A 17,368-nucleotide genomic window follows, 5' to 3' on the forward strand; every position below is an offset into this window, starting at 1 on the left:
ACCCTAGAGCTTGGGCTCTGCAACAAGAGAAGCCACCGCAATAAGAAGCCCCCACTCACAGCAACTAGAGAAAGCCTGCATGCAGCAACGAAGACCCAGCACAGCCGAATATGAGTAAATAAATTCTTTTTTTAAAAAGTAGCTCTCCAAGTATCATACATGTGCTCGGTCACGCCCAACTCTTTGCGGCCCCATGGATGCAGCCCACCAGGCTCCTCTGTACATGGGATTTTCCAGGCAAGAACACTGAAGTGGGTTCCCATTTCCTACTCCAGGAAAGTATCATATATAGATGTCCTGAAGGTCCTCAAGACTTTTTGAGAGGGGCCCCTGAGCTCAAAACTAACTCCAAATAATATTAAGACACAATTTGCCATTTCACTCTCATTTTTCTCTCAGATTTGTAATACAATCCTCCAGAGACTGCATGGTGTGTGATATAACAGCAGACTGAAGCCATAGGTAGATAAGAGAATTCAGCTGTCTTCCATTAAGCCAGTCATTAAACAGATATACAAAAATGCAATACCAAGCTTGTCGCTAACTTATTTTTGGTTTGTAAAAGGCAGTTTTCATTCAAAGATACATTACTTTTATTTAACACATCTTAACAGTTTACTGTTACTTTTTAATTACCGAAGTACTTCAAACTGATATCTGAATTTCTGATACTGTAAATACCAATGGTGAGGGCAGGCTTCCCAGCTGGTGCAGCGGTAAAGAGTCCACCTGCCAACTCAGGAGCCACAGGAGATGTGGGTTCAATCTCTGGGTCGGGAAGATCCCTTGGGGAAAGAAATGGCAACCCACTCCAGTATTCTTGCCTGAGAAATCCCATGGACAGAGGAGCCTGGCTGGCTAGTCCATGGGGTCGCAAAGAGTCAGACACGACTGAGTGACTGGGCACGCAGGCAAATACCAATGGATATAAAGCACATGAACAAAACGTCTTCAGGTTTTTCAACAACTATGGAGTGTATAAAGGAATCCTGAGGCCACAAAGTCTGAGAATGGCTACCTTAGAGAGCAGGGACTCATGTGTTTCTGGGAAGCCCCAGTCAAGAAGGTCTGAGTAATTAGTTGAGTGATTTGTAATTGCACTGTTCCCCGAACTTGTCCTCCATTAAAACAACTATCCACCCTACGTGTGAGATAAATTTATTATGGACGCTGCAGCACCTAGCACAGAAGCAGCCAATAAATACTTGAGAGAGAAAGGAAAGAAGGAAGGAAGGAGGGGAAGAGAGGACGGGATGGAGAGAAGAAGGGAAACAGGAAGGAAAAAAGGAAGGAGGGAGGGAAAAGAAGGAGACGTGTCTTCAGAAGGAGACGTGTCTTCTTCATTCTTCAAAAATTCTACCACAGTAATCTGTCCACTGAAATTATTAACCTTCAAGTAAACGTGTCACATTGATATGATTTCTAAGGTGATTAAGATGCCAGTAGTCTTATCCGATGTGTTGGTACATCCCAAATACAGCTTAGAAACCATGATTTTAAAGACAAAGTTTTAAAGAATCTTCTCATAAATAAATGAACAAACATTTACACACACTAATCCTTCAATATAAGAGGATAATTTTAAGATAAAGAAAGACACAAATTAGGAAAACAGATGTAGTCAATGTGGTTGTGTATGCATAAGTTGTCTTCCTTATGGATAATAAAATCTCAATAATTAGAGGTGACTTGCTATAGTTAAAATACTTTATCCCTAGATTTAGAGTGAGAATGGGTAGAATTAAGCCAAAGATAATAAAAGGGGGCAGGTCAAAGCAAAACTGGGCATAGGCGAGTCTATCTTCAAGATCCTCTAAATCTCTATCTGGCCTATTCTTCCCCTTCAGCTGCCCATGACGCTGCTTGTCATCCCTATAAAGTCCCTTCACCGACCAAGGCCACCCTCACCAAGGTACTCCACTTGGCCTGGCCTTCAGGGCGTTAATCTATGCTTTAATCCAATCTGTACAATTTAATCCATATAATTTTTATAGTCAAAAAGAAACATCATCTATCACAACTCCCTCATACACAATTGAAACTCAACTAGATTAAGACTTGACCCAACAGGTATTAATTCATGACAAAGCTGCAGTGAGATTCTAACATCAAGTTCTCTTCCTTTTCCAGAAATAATATAATGAAAAATTTTAAATAATCTGCTAAACCCCTTAAAAGCACTTTCTTTCAGACCACTCTTAATTCCCTCTCCATGTAACAACTTTTCCTACATATTCCATTTCCTTAGTCTCCTATGTTAATGCAGTAAGACATTTAACCAACCATGGATATTATCTATATTCAAAATCCATGAAGTTAGTTTATCAGGTTAGTTCTCCAATCACTTTACCTCATAATATTGGGGGGCCTCACAGCATAGCTTGTGGGATCTTAGTTCTCCAACCAGTTCTCCAGACCCCAGCAGTGAAAACACCAAGTCCTAACCACTGGACCACCAGGGAATTCTCATAAGATTTCTATTGTAATAGGAACAGTCTTCAACCAAAGGAGTAAGTGGGAATCTCACACATTATATCAGGGTCAGGAACATGAGAACTGAGAGCCAGAGGACATTCTGGCTCCTTAAATCAAGACACAAAGTCAGAGAGAAATATACATACATGGTGCACGCATGCTCAGTAGCTTCGGTTGTATATGACTCCTTGCAACCGTGTAGATTGCAGCCTTCCAGGCTCCTCTGTCCATGGGGTTCACCAGGCAAAAACACTGGAGTGGGTTGCCATGCCCTCCTCTAGGGGACCTTCCCAATCCAGGGATCAACACAGCATCTTGCATTGCAGGCAGATTCTTTACCACTGAGACACCTGGGAAGAGAAGCTCTCTCTCTATATATATACACACATATATATATATATGGATATGGAAAGATATATAAATAGAAAAAAAGAAAGAAAAAGAAACAGAGGAAGGAGAAAGAAAATAACAAGGAGAAAAAACATAGCCCAAGGGACTTTGTAGAAAAATAACTAGACTACCAAAAAATGCATCAAAAATTGTACCTCTGGATACAATTTGGAAATTGTACAATCTGGAAAGCAGCCTAACAGCCTTCTTTGTTTTATCAGCCAGCCAACATATATTCATGCAGTACTAACAAGTATCAGGCACTGTGCTAGGCATAGACAAGTCAAAGATAATTAGATCTGGCTCAAATTACTCACAGGCTAAGGTGGAGAGATAGACATTAAACAGTTAATAAAACACTATAGTAATGCAGTGAGAAGCTCCAATACTTTGGCCACCTGATGGGAAGAGCCAACTCATTGGAAAAGACCCTGATGCTGGGGAAGACTGAAGGCAGGAGGATGAGATGGTTGGATGGCATCACCAACTCAATGGACATGAGTTTGAGCAAACTCTGGGAGACAGTGAAGGGCAGGGAAGCCTGGCATGATGCTGTTCGTGGGGTCACAAACAGGTGGATGTGACTGAGCAACTGAACAATAAAATGTGGTGAGATAGACATGCATAGGCTGAGGTGAAAACACCTCAGCCTTATGGAAGGATTCAGGAAGGGTTTCTGGAAGGAGAAAACATCTGATGAAGTCTAATGTAAATCTAAGCAGCGCCTCTTGAACACAAAATCACCTGAGAATCTTGCGGGAAAAATTCTGAATCAGTAGATGTAGGAGAGGCTTGAGATGCTGCGATTCTAATCAAGCCCCAGACAGCGTTTGAGCTGTGGGTCCCCGGATCATTCTTTGAATTGCAAAGGTCTTAAAAAATGGCCAATGACTAAGTAAAGGGTGGAGAGGGTGAATACAGGCGGAAGAGACAATACGAAGTAAATTACAGAAGAAACACTTGAGTGTGTGATGAAACTGAAGCACATTGGGGTCCCCAGGTAATTGGAGAGATATTCATTGCTAAATTGGAGGTAGATGGGAGTATGGTATATTTTAAGTAGAGGGGAATTTATTACATAGGTAATGGAGCATATCTAAGTAAGTTGGGTGGTTACACAGTAAAAACTGCACATCGAATCTGGAGGTTTCATTGGTAGAATCATGAGCAAGAAGATAATATGCTAGCCTACTTTAAATAAAACTGCTCACAGTGATGACGAGGGCCTAATTTGTGCTGTTAGCAATAGATTTATTTCAAAGGGAACTGATGTGAGACATGTTTAGGAGATAAAGTAGGTCAATTTATTTTAACTTATTAATTTTTAAAAAATTTAAAAAGTTGTTATTTCTTTGCATTCTCTGTCATCCAAGTATCTCTTCTTAATCTGACAGTAACATGTGATCTCGACCAAGACACTTCTTTTCACACTAGGTTTCACATTTTAAAACAGTAAAGAGTTGACCCAAGTAAACACTGTGGTCTCTTTAAACCCTAAACTTTATAATCCTATGAATTAAATTCATCTCTCATTGAATAGTGCAACCATAAAATATATTCTTAAAGCCTACCACAAGACCTAGAATATATTTAAATATACATTGTATTACTAACTTTGTTTTTTTTTTTTTTTTTTTGGGAGAATGGCAATGAAACATGTAAAATATCATGTAGGAAACGAGTTGCCAGTCCAGGTTCGATGCACGATGCTGGATGCTTGGGGCTGGTGCACTGGGACGGCCCAGAGGGATGGTATGGGGAGGGAGGAGGGAGGAGGGTTCGGGATGGGGAACACATGTATACCTGTGGTGGATTCATTTTGATATTTGGCAAAACTAATACAATTATGTAAAGTTTAAAAATAAAATAAAATTGGAAGAATAAAAAAAAATAAAAAATGTATTACTAACTTTGAAGCTACCTAGACACCAGGTCTGAAAATTTGAGACTTTAAAATCCTCCCTCTTCTTCACCCATGACATTCATTACTGGGTCCAATTAATTTGCACTGTCCTACTGATGATTCTTTTGTTTATGCCCTTATTATTTTTTAGCTGAGCTCCTGCAATAGTAGCTGATAAGTCCCCTGGCTCTAATCTAAACCCCTTTCAAACATGATTCAAGAATCTGCTTGGTAGCACAGTGGTAAAGAATCCGCCTGCCATGCAGAAGACATGGGTTCAATCCCTGATCCAGGAAAACCCCACATGCATGGAGGAGCTAAGCCCATGTACCACAACTGCCGAGCCCTCACCCTCCAGCCCACAAGCCTTAACTACTGGGCCCACTACTGAAGCCTGAGCACTTAGAGCCTGTTCTGCACAACAAGAGAAGACAACTCCAGTGAGAAACCCACGTAAGAGTAGCCCCCACTCACAACGGGAGAAAATGAAGCAACTTGCGGCAATGAAGATCCAGAACAACCAAAAATAAATAAATTTAAAAAAAAAGAAACTGAAGAACTCTGGAGTCAGAAAGACCTGGGCTTACATGCTAAATCCTCTGCTTCTTAGTTATGTGATTGCTAGCAAGTTATTTAACCTCTCTAAACCTGAGTTTCCTTATCTATAAATCATAGGGATGACATGAGGATTAAATGTTTGTAAAGTGCTTAGCACAGTGCTTATTACACAGCAAGAACTCCATAAGCGCTAGTTGTCATTCTGAAAGACTAGTCGCATAAAGACTTTAGCAGGCACTTCACAACAGAAGATCAAATGGCCAATAAAAATTAAAAAAATTCTTCTTCCTTAGTAGTCAGCAAATGCAAACTACTACTTCCATGAGTACAATTATGCATCCACCTGATCAGCAAATTTTGAGAACTTAAAAATAAAGAGTTGGTGAGGATATAGAGCTTCTTATATACTGCTGATGGGAACGTAAATTCATGCAATTGATTGAGGAAAATATTTGGCATTATTTAGAAAAACTTGGAGAAGGCAATGGCAACCCACTTCAGTACTCTTGCCTGGAAAATCCCACGGACGGAGGAGCCTGGTAGGCTGCAGTCCATGGGGTCGCTAAGAGTCAGACACGACTGAGCGACTTCACTTTCACTTTTCTCTTTCATGCATTGGAGAAGGAAATGGCAACCCACTCCAGTGTTCTTGCCTGGAGAATCCCAGGGACGGCAGAGCCTGGTGGGCTGCCGTCTATGGGGTCGCACAGCGTTGGACACGACTGAAGCAACTTAGCAGCAGCAGCGGCAGCAGAAAAACTTAATGTGCACATACCCCAAAACTCAAGAGTTCCTTTCCTTGATATGTATCCTACAGAAGTTTTTACGCATGTACTCTAGAATCTATGAGCAACAATATGTGCATAAAAAGTAGCATATGTATACTTAATGTTATCATATATAAATATATGTATTTATTAAAATTTACTTAGTACATTTATATATAAATAACTTAGGTTAATAATTAGGATTGATTTCCTTTTGGATTAACAGAAGGAAATCAACCCTGAACGTTCATTGGAAGGACTGATACTGAAGCTGAATCTCCACTATTTTGGCCACCTGATGCAAAGAGCTGACTCATTGGGAAAGACCCTGTTGTTGGGAAAGTTTCAAGGCAAAAGGAGAAGAAAATGACAGAGGATGAGATGGTTAGATAGCATCACAGACACAATGGACATGAATCTGAGCAAACTCCAGGAGATAGTGAAGGACAGGGAAGCCTGGCGTGCTACAGTTCATAGGGTCGCAAATAGTTGGACACGACTTAATGACTGAACAACAACGACATACATACACAGACACACATGCGTAATGCAGAAACGATCCAAATGTCTATCAGTGGTGAGATGGATAAGTAAATTTTTTTTCTTTTTTTTAATTTTATTTTATTTTTAAACTTTACATAATTGTATTAGTTTTGCCAAATATCAAAATGAATCTATCACAGGTATACATGTGCTCCCCATCCTGAACCCTCCTCCCTCCTCCCTCCCCATACCCTCTGGATAAGTAAATTTTGAGGTATTCATAGAGTAAAATACCACATAAGTTACTTGAATAAACTACATACATTAACATGAGCCTTACAGTGTTTCACAGGCTTCCCTGATAGCTCAGTTGGTAAAGAATCCACCTGTAATGCAGGAGACCACAGTTCAATTCCTGGGTTGGGAAGATCCGCTAGAGAAGGGATAGGCTACCCACTCCAGTATTCTTGGGCTTCCCTGGTGGCTCAGCTAGTAAAGAATCCACCTGCAATGTGGGAGACCTAGGTTTGATCCCTGGGTTGGGGAGATCCCCTGGAGAAGTGAAAGGCTACCCACTCCAGTATTCTGGCCTGGAGAATTCCATGGTCCATTGGGTCACAAGAGTAGGACACGACTGAGCAACTTTCACTTTCACTAGAGGGTTTCACAAAATCAAGTGATTAAGAATATATATATACTACCATGGCTTCCCTGGTGGCTCAGACAGTAAAGAATCTGCCTGCAATGCAGGAGACCCAGGTTCAATCCCTGGGTCAGGAAGATACCCTTGAGAAGGGAATGGCAACCCATTCCAGCATTCTTGCCCGAAGAATTCCATGGAAAGAGGAACCTGATGGGCTATAGTCCATGGGGTCGCAAAGGGTCAGACATGACTGAGCAACTGTCACTTTCTTTCACCACGATTACAAGATTGAAAACCTACAAAGAAAGGCAAGGGAAGAAGTGACAAGAGGCAGAGTAGTGGGTACCTCTAGCGGGGAAGGGAAAGCATGTGGTCTTAGAGGAGCACAGAGGGCTTACTGGGAGTCTACTTGGTGGTCATACAAGGTTTGCTCTGTAATTATTCTTTAACTGAATTTGTTTTATGTACTTTTCTGCTGCTGCTAAGTCGCTTCAGTTGTGTACGACTCTGTGCGACCCCATAGACAGCAGCCCACCAGGCTCCCCTGTCCCTTGGATTCTCCAGGCAAGAACACTGGAGTGGCTTGCCATTTCCTTCTTCAATGCATGACAGTGAAAAGTGAAAGTGAAGCCGCTCAGTCGTGTCCGACCCTCAGCAACCCCATGGACTGCAGCCTTCCAGGCTCCTCCGTCCATGGGATCTAGAGTACATGGTATTTTCTAAAAAATAAGTTTCATAGCATCATTCTACTTAAAATCTTTCAGAGGTTCTTTATTGTGGAATAAAATACAAACTCCTTAGCTTTGTCTTAAAAACTCTTCCATGTTATATCCCCTGTACCTTTCTTCAGCTTTATCTTTCCCACCCCCATTTATGCCCCAGCGCAGTAAATGACATCTCGCTCCCCCATCAATCATGCTCCCTCAAGTCTCTAGGCCCTTGAAAAACGTTCTCACTGTTCCCCTTCTTCTAGCTAACCTCTTATTGTCCTTAACATTCAGCTAAAATCTCGCTCCCTCTGGGAAGCCTTCCCTTCCAGACCCCCATCCCATCTGTCTTAGACTCTCCTCGGCGGCACTTCCTTCAGCACTAGATGGCTACCCATTTAACAGCAGTGGATAAGTACCCCACCCTTCAGAAATCGCTCCCTGTTTTAATGACATACTTTATCGTAAGTGTCACATACTTTAAACACGGCTCCTTTAAAGCAGATGCTGTCTTCTTCATCTGTCCCAAGTGCAAAGGATGATATCTACACCACAGATTCTCAGTAAATGTTTGCTTAATGAATACATGTTTAAGAGGGGGCAATATATATTTTTGACATCACTGGGAGTGACCCATAACTCAAAAGATTAAGTTCAGCCATAAAAAAAAATCACCCTTGTTTGAAATCAAAATGGTTGATTACTGGCAATTACGTATTTTCTCAGTCATAACAATCATTTAACACATATTTAAGTACAGCATAGTGATGACTATTATATCTGCTTCCTCAATGTAATCATAATCAGACTGTAATAAGAATCATGATGTGAAATAAGTACAAGGTTAATTTCATCAATCCTCCACAGTTATGGTTTATGCATTGATTCATAGCGCAGCCTATATACCCAGAGTTATATAAGCCAATAAACAAATGAAAGAGAGATATCGATCACTCGTTCAAAACAGCTTCTTTTGGAGTCTTACAAGCATCACTGTCATAATCTATTTCTCAGAGATGTTGTTTGACAGATTATACCTGGTTCATCTCCACTGGAGTCTATTGATTATTGACATTGGCAACTATGAAGCATCAAGTATTAAAAAATATATTTTGCCTATGTGAGCTGATATTTTTATAAAATAATAAGATTTTAAAATGATTCCAAATAACAAAGCAGCTGGATCTATTTTTAATACTGTCTTTATTAAGCAAAGAATTTGTAGGCTAAAATGTCCACAAATCGAGTTTTATAAAACTATGATGTGGTTTCTCTTCCCTTATGTCTAAAGATCTAAATGTTATGTTAATATATATCACATATATCTTATATACACATATATATGTACACGCATGCTGTGTGTATGCTAAGTCACTTCAGTCGTGTCTGACTCTTTGCAACCCTATATGGACTGTAGCCCACCAGGCTCCTCTGTCCATGGGATTCTCCAGGCAAGAATACTGGAGTGGGTTGCTATGGCCTCCTCCAGGGGATCTTCCCGACCCAGAGATCGAACCAGCGTCTCCTGTGTCTTCAGCATCTCTCGTGTCTCCTGCATTAGCAGGGGGTTCTTTACCACTAGCACCACCTGGGAAGCCCCATATACGAGCATATATGTTCCTGAAAGGAATTAAGTGTTAGAATTTAGATCAGAACCAGTATTCTCCTAGAGAAGATGAAGCAGTAAAATGTAGAATTATGTTGCAGATAATAAATGCCACTGAAAAATACTGTTATGTAAATACCCAACTGTTACGCAGCCCCAGGAAATTGCTCACTGCAGTCATCTCACTTAGACTAGTACCATCCAGGGCGGTAGCATTATGGTGCTGGATGACGCACTTATGCCCCTAAAGGCCTCAAGCTCCTTCACGTGGTATTAATAGCACCACACCATCAGTTAAACACTGATTTTCACCTCTTTAGTTGACATGATTTGGGAGCAGTATTTCTTCAGATCCACACACTAAATCATATGCAATATTTAAATTGCTTATGTAGATCACATGTTTCCTGCTAAGGAATGTGTTTAAGTTTGCAACTCACCACTGCTTGTATGGTTTCTCATCTACAGGAAATGGGTCTAATTCAACAGCTTCTTGCCTGAGTCGCCATAACAGAGATCTGAGATGGTGTTGCCGTTGGTGTTTCTCACGCTAGCCTAAAATCAAAGCAAAAACACAATCAAGTTTGATTTTACCATTTCAGTGGGGATTTCACCTGCATTTAGAAAAGTCAAAAGACTAACAAAGACGTTGGGGGATGGGTAGTGAGCACACAAGGGGAAGGAGTAAAATCTCAAGGTAGTTCGCTCTGTTCAAATTTATCAAACACTAGAACTTTGGTGTGGCCATCACCAGAGTAGCTGGAGATTTTGACATTTGAACATAAGCCCAATTAGTAATTGTTACCTTGGTTGACATGGATTTGAGTTTGTGATAGGAGGCACCCTATTCAGCTTCAACCATGAGCTCCCTGTTACAAGTTTGCACAGTCTGCTCCTCATACAAGAACAATGGGTTCATATGGAAAAATGAATTAGAGAGTCATTGATAAAGGAGAAGTTGAAAAATTTTTGAACTATGTGAAATAAAATGAAACTAAACTGAATTTGAGCAACCATACTCCAACAAAAATTATTTAATAAAGAAGGCAAAAAATAAATTAAAATGTTAAAAACTGAAGTTGGTGTAAAGCTAGAAAGAGACCTGTATGTATATTTTTCCATTATCTGATCCAGTTACAAAAGTAGGTTTGTAACTTCAGTCTGTTACTGTTACTTTTTGACCTTATAATGGAAAAAAAAATCTCCAGGACTGTGCCAGTTTTCTATGTTCTAGGGCTTCCCTGGTGGCTCAGTGGTAAGGAACCCACCTGTCAATGTAGGAGATGCAGGTTAAGTCCCTGGATCGGGAAGAACCCCTGGAGGAAGAAATGGCAATGCATTCCAGCATTCCAGTATTCTTGCCTAGAAAATCCCATGGACTGGAGGCTGGCAGACTTGCAAAAAGTCAGACATGACTGAGCACACACACAGCTGTTCCAAGCAAGAGTTCCCTTCCAGGCCAAGTACTTACAACTGTTGTTGGACTTCTCCCCCACCACATCTTCCTGCCGTCCCTATCCCAACGTGGCCTACCACCATTTCAGAAGGGGTGAATTTCTTTCTACTGTGAATCCCTATTGCATTTGTTGAATAGGGACATTTGATCATATACCACGTTTGTTATTTAACCTCATCTCCCTAAATGACTATAAGCTCCCTAATGGCAGAAGCTGTGTTGTATGTGTGTGTGTTAGTTGCTCAGTCATGTCTGACTCTTTGAGAGTCCATGAACTCCCCTGTCCATGGGATCTCCCAAGGGAAAATATTGGAGTGGGTAACCATTCCCTTCTCCAAGGGATCTGCCTGACCCAGGGATCAAACCCAGGTCTCCTGCATGGCAGGCAGATGCTTTACCATCTGAGCCACCAGGGAAGCCCAGAAGCTGTGTTACAGTTTCCCAAACTCTATCACCCACAGTACTTAGATAACTCTGTGCATGGGATACCTTCATTCATGGAATATTGATTGTGCCCCTACTATGCACCAGGCAGACACAGTCAGTGCCTGACAGAGATTATAATTGAGTAGTGAATACATGAAGCCCAGGAAGAGGCAATTACTGTGCTGCAGGATAAGTGCTATGACAGAGGAAGCACAGACGCTGAATGAACATTGCCCAATAACAGACACATCGGCCTGACTTCTCTATCTGGGCTTTCAGATCCTATTTCCAATGTATGAGAAGAGGATGATTACTTTAAGAAACTCGTTTTCACAAAGTACATGGAGCACCCAGGCAGGTTAACATCCAAAACCCAGGAGGCGGTTTTACATCCATGAAGACAAGTCAGTACTGGGTTATGTGTGTGTTTTCCTGCTTACACACACACACACACACACACACACACACGTAGCAGAAGTCTTGTTTGTTATTCTGCAGGCCACTCTGCAAATGCCTAATTGCCCTGGAGGAGAATTTCATTTTATACCTGTGTGCCATGCGAGGTTTTAGAGCAGCTATGGGTTAGGAATGCTTCTAAGGAAACTTTAGTTCTTTCTTTCTCCACTGAAAATTTAATTTCCATTCCAGGAGCATTAGTTCTACAAGACTATGAGTTTCACATCTCACAGTCACCAGGGACAAGACCAGTAAGAAAGGCTTGTTATAAATCTAAAATGTCAATTCAACTAGAAAATCCTTTATCAAAAATAATTAGAAACTCGCAGTCCACTTTTTAAACTAAAAAAATGTTTCTCTCAATTTAAGAATTTTCAAAGATCACCTGAAGTCTCCATTTAGAGTTTCTACCAAGATTCACAATTAAGAAATGGAGTTCTTTTTCATTCAATAGTGGGGGGAAACAGAACCTGAAACATACAGGCTTTCCACTTTTTCCTCTTTGCCTTGATTCTCTTATAAGGATAAAATGTACTCAAACTAAGATATCTTTAGTCAAAACCCTTACAAGTCTGCTATGAAAATATGTACAGATAGGTACATTTCTGAAAATCCAGGCTCCAGATCCAAATTAAATTTTCAATCAATTTGCAGCATGATCTTGTATCTGAATCAGCAGCAGTGTCTCATTTCAGACTTATGCAATGCAATAAATATCTCTCATATGCTAAAGAAGCAAATGGATTCTGTTCTTTATCAATAAGCATCTCCTCCTTTAGTCTATGTGCCCAACTTTTCCCACAAGTCCTTAGTCCTCGGAAGAAGCTGTAAGAGATGCAAGTATGGTAGGAAGGAAGCCCTCAGCCTATAGCAAATAAGGCACGATACCGCTTTTGTGTCATCCTTGGACACTTTGTGCCTCTTTTTTGCATAAGTGTTGCAATGTCCAACCAAAAACATAAAGGAGACTACAAGACAAAACAGGGGCAATGGAGAAAGAATTTAAAATGTCAATTTATCACTTCTTATTCTAAGTGAAGCAAGTCTCTCTTGCTTTGAGTTCATTATTCTCACTAGCAACTAAACAATCATTTTATTTGAGCACACCAATCCCATGTAAAGTCTTATAGCTACAAATAGGACCTGCAGCCAGAACTAGATCAGGAAGGGAGAGCATCTGCCCTCGTGCTTAACAAGAGAAACCCAATTTGCCTTCTTTCCCTTATCATCTGTATTCAAAGACTGTTACACTAAGATTCACTTACATAAAGTCACACACACACACAAAAAACAAACAAAAAGCCCTCCCTTTAAATATGGGAGGCTTTATCACATTTCTTAAAAATCAGGCAGATTCCTTTTGCTTATGATATTCCTATAGGATATACTAACAAGGGAAATCCTATGAATTTTCCTGTAATTTTAAAATATACACATATTTTAGGGCATCCACCATCCATTCTCAGTTCATTTCAGCCGTGAAAAATATTGACCACACACTATGAAACCATTAAACACTAATAGCTGCAGACATACCAGACAATGACAGCAAAAACACACTTGGCCCCTCTGGGATCTGTTCGTGAACATCGCCTTCTAGCCTGGCAAACACGCTCCTCCCCACAGCAGATGCTGCTCTGGGGCAGACAAGCAGGAAGCTGGAGGCAGCACCTGGTCTTTCCCACTGGTCGTATCATTTCTTACTGTCTCATCATCAAGAGTCTTTTCACCCACACTGTGAAGATTTTATAACACCAGGAGACTGTCGGATTAAAGACACCTTGCAACAACGAGAGGGAGTGATGCGCAAATGAGGAAGCAAGAAGACTCTTTTAATATCTAAGGTCATACCACCTCTGTCATTGGATTTTCCAGTTCCGTTGTCAGGGCGAGAAAACCCAGTGTGCTTTGTGTGACCAAATAAGCTAACTTAGTACTTTGTGTCAATTCTAAGAATGAGATCAAGGTAGTGGAAGGAATACATACCCAGAGATGGCAAAACTACTACATCCGAAGTGTCTGACCCCTATAATCCGATGGCTCCAAAGTGGAGTCGGAAGCTGGCAACCTCATCCATAAGCGTGAGCATCCCTGTCTAGATGTACAACAGAAACACTCACCTAAGGCAGAAAATTTACAGAAGCCTCTCTCAGAGTCATGGGCCTTCCTGCAACCATTTTAACACATGCATCAGCGTTCTGAGACCTTCCGGGGTCTGACAACTGGCAGACGAGGGGCAGAGGAAGAAATCAGACCTCGGACTGCCAATGCCTGGTGCACTTAGACCCAATTTCCTTCCGTCTAAACTGTGGCCTGTCCCATAGGACTTAGCCTGCCTCTGTCAGGTCTGTTCATAAAAGTTACTGTCAACACATCAAGAAAGGGAGGGCGGCTGTGCAGACACTGTGGAGCTCTGCAGCAAAGACAGCCCATGTAAACAACCTTGTGACTGCCTCAGCGCCAGCTGCCACGGGATAAGCTGTTCTTGTGCTGTGGTTAAATTGCAGTACCCTAGGAATGTATGCATTTAAGGGGGTAAAAGCAGAGACTTGGTCTCTAGATTTAAATGAGAGGTGGGGGGGGAAGAAATAGGCCCATAATTTTCTTGAAATGGCTCTAGTCTTGATTTACTTGAAGATCTTCCAATAAATCACATTTATTTTGCTGCAGGCACAAAGACATCAATTCCGCTAAATATATTGCCCTGGTCCTCTCTGATGATAGACCTTTTTCTCCCAAATGGGCTCTGACATTTCTAGGGGACACGGTATCCCAGTACAGAGCACCTGGGAACCATGCCATAAAGAAAAAAATGCTGCCTGCTGTGGACTAGCTCACTTTCTTAAAGGGACCCTTTACCTGTATGACTGCAGTGCCAATGTTTCCTCTTACCTTTAACCTGACCACCCCCCACCCCTACTTCCCATTCTATGTTCCTCTCTCCAGCTCAGATTTAGCCTTGGGTCTCTCTGCAAGAGTAATGCTGTTAGTTTTGCAACTACAATTAAAAAAAAAAAAAAAAAAATACCGTTCCCTAACTAAAATATGTAAATATGCCCCCAAATATCTCTCTAAGCACAACATCTCATGAAGTAAACATAAATGCATAACTTAAAGATGTGATTTTAATGTTTTACGGAGCCCACAGCATTTCTTAAATATGGGACTAAGGCAAGCACTTCTAACAAGCACAGCTGTTTTGCTCTCTCTAATTTTCTCTTCCTTTTTGCAGATCTGCAATGGTCTAAAAAACCCCTGGTCACAATAAAAATGCTCCCTCCCACCCTCTGCCAACCCTCACTCCAAACAGAAAGGTTTCAACACGCCCCAGTCCTGGGAGAGATGCTCCGCACAGAAGGAAAAGCTGGTGGCTTCTTGCCTCAGAGGTAGTTCACTTCATTAATCTCCTATCCACCCCATCTCTGCCCCCCTCTCCCATGCTCACTCTCCCGCCCCACCAGGAGCAATCAATAGACATAACACCACCCTCCAAAAAACCGGTTAGAACCCAGAATGAGCAAAGAGCCACCTACCATTCCGTGCTTGAGAACTACGATCCTGATCCAGCAGTGTTTGCCCCAGAAATCCTCCCTACTTGTCTCTCATTAACCACATTCCGAACTGTAATAAGGAATAGATTGTTTGGAGGTGGGGAAATTGTTTAAAATTAATGATGGACAGGTGATTGCCAAGAAAACCCAAGCGTAAAGTCATTCAAGCCCCTAGGAATTGAGGGGTGAGGAGAAAAATGGAATACTGTAAAAACGAAAAAGGAAAGAAAAATGGTAAGTACAGAACAAGCACCAACCACCCCCATAAAAATAAAAAGAGAAGGGGAGGTTTAAAAAAAAGAAGAAGACGAAGAGTGGCTTGCTGAATCACCCTCTTTCACTGCCTGGAAACCATTGTGCAGCGCGATGCTGCCTGTACCATTGTGGAACCGACCAGAGGAGACGGACAGAGGGCTTGGGGAATGGGGTTGCTATGGCAACCAAAAGGAGCACACGTGACGTCAAACCCCAGAGAGGTCTAGGGAGGGGGGAGAGGGGGGAAAGGAGAAGAGGAAAAAGTCTCTGTGCGTCTGCAGCTACCGTGTTTTCCGATTAAATGAGGACCTGGCGAAATGGAAAGGAGCAGGGTTCGTCGGCGGCCGCTATCAGCACCTAGGACATCAGGCAGCCAGTCTGCGCAACGGAAACAGCTCTCTCCACGCAGCCCTGGCCCAGCACTCGGCAGCGCTCAGAAAACAAATGCTTGCAGACCCAAACACCATTGGAAATGTACTCAATCTATGCTTTTCAACTCGCCCAGCTTTTTGCAAACAGCACAAAGGCATGTCGTGCCTCTAAGTGTCAAAGCAAACAAGGATGGTAATAACCTCGGAGGCCAAGTGAGCGTCTGGGTGCCACCTGGACCCCAGAGGTCATTTGAAATGTCATAATCCCTCTTGTGTGTTTCCTTATCTTTCAGAGAAATCCTACATAAATACCAACTAAACCAAAGTCAGCAAACTAATTCTGAGATTGCAGCTTGAATTTAGAAAGAAAATACTGATAATTTGAGTTACCAAATCTAGATTCTTTTTTTTTTTTAATTGGGTAATTCTTTAGAAAATGGATACAAATTGCATTATTACTATTTGGAGCAGATATCTCAATTTTATTTAAGTAATTTGCCCTATCTGCGACTGTCAGAGTATATTTTTGTCTCCATATATTAATAGTTTGTTAAATGTTAAATATAGGTGCTTAAATATAGATGTCATAGATTATTAAATCTAGAGTATTAATCTATAAATATATGGTTTCTAGAGTGAGAGTTCAGAATAATGGAATATTCCCACAATTTTTTTTAATTATCATTTTTTTTTACCTGTTTAAAATATTTTTTACTTAAGTAAATTTTTCAATACACATTTAGCCTAACCAGGCTCAACCCTTGGGCATCTCAGGTTACATAATTGAATCAAATTCCTTTTTTGCTTAAGTAACTTTGAGGTGAGTTTCTGTGTATTGCAACGAAGTAAGACTGAGTTTTATACCACTTGACACTGTTTTAGAACTAGCATACATACATGAATAAGGAGCTTCTTCCATATGTTAACAGAAAAGATACAACTTGCAACAGATACAAACCAAGCAATGACTGATCCACTGAAACACATCATAAAACCATATGGGACCATATCAGGTTTCCTTATTTTAGGAGGGAATCAAGGGGGAAAAAAGTCTTGTGTGTTTTCTTTTTCATCTATTGGACAAGTTTTTGGATATTGCTTTTTTCTAATTTCAAGTTCAACAAGAAGCAGTTGATTATTAATTTTTAGTCTTGGCAATGAACCTACCTTACAAGACAACTTTGCCTCAAGAAAAATATGTATTAACTAGCCAAACGACTTTATAGCAAAATATAATTGGCATTGAAACTTTTAATTTACTTTAGTCTAAGTTTTGATATCAAAGTTTTGATATTAACTCTTAATAACTGGATATCAATGA

At 40.9% G+C, this 17,368-nt stretch overlaps 1 protein-coding gene across 12 annotated transcripts in view; it reads right to left on the minus strand.

Moving 5' to 3' along the window:
- Nucleotides 1-17,368, minus strand: part of MAPK10 (mitogen-activated protein kinase 10) — a 622,226-nt gene that overhangs the window by 355,344 nt on the left and 249,514 nt on the right. For 3 of the 12 annotated variants that reach the window (NM_001318200.1, NM_001318201.1, NM_001083728.3), the window contains exons 1-2: nucleotides 15,404-15,859; nucleotides 9,973-10,087 (exon numbers count right to left, since the gene is read on the minus strand). The gene's annotated coding sequence lies outside the window, so the exon portion shown is untranslated. Of the gene's footprint in view, nucleotides 1-9,972; nucleotides 10,088-13,406; nucleotides 13,622-15,403; nucleotides 15,860-15,961; nucleotides 16,335-17,368 lie in introns of those variants that run through there. The other 9 variants (XM_059887589.1, XM_005208191.5, XM_059887587.1 and 6 more) reach the window with 8 other exon arrangements.

Source organism: Bos taurus, chromosome 6, assembly GCF_002263795.3.
Source record: "Bos taurus isolate L1 Dominette 01449 registration number 42190680 breed Hereford chromosome 6, ARS-UCD2.0, whole genome shotgun sequence".
In the NCBI taxonomy this organism is placed as follows: Eukaryota; Metazoa; Chordata; class Mammalia; order Artiodactyla; family Bovidae; genus Bos; species Bos taurus.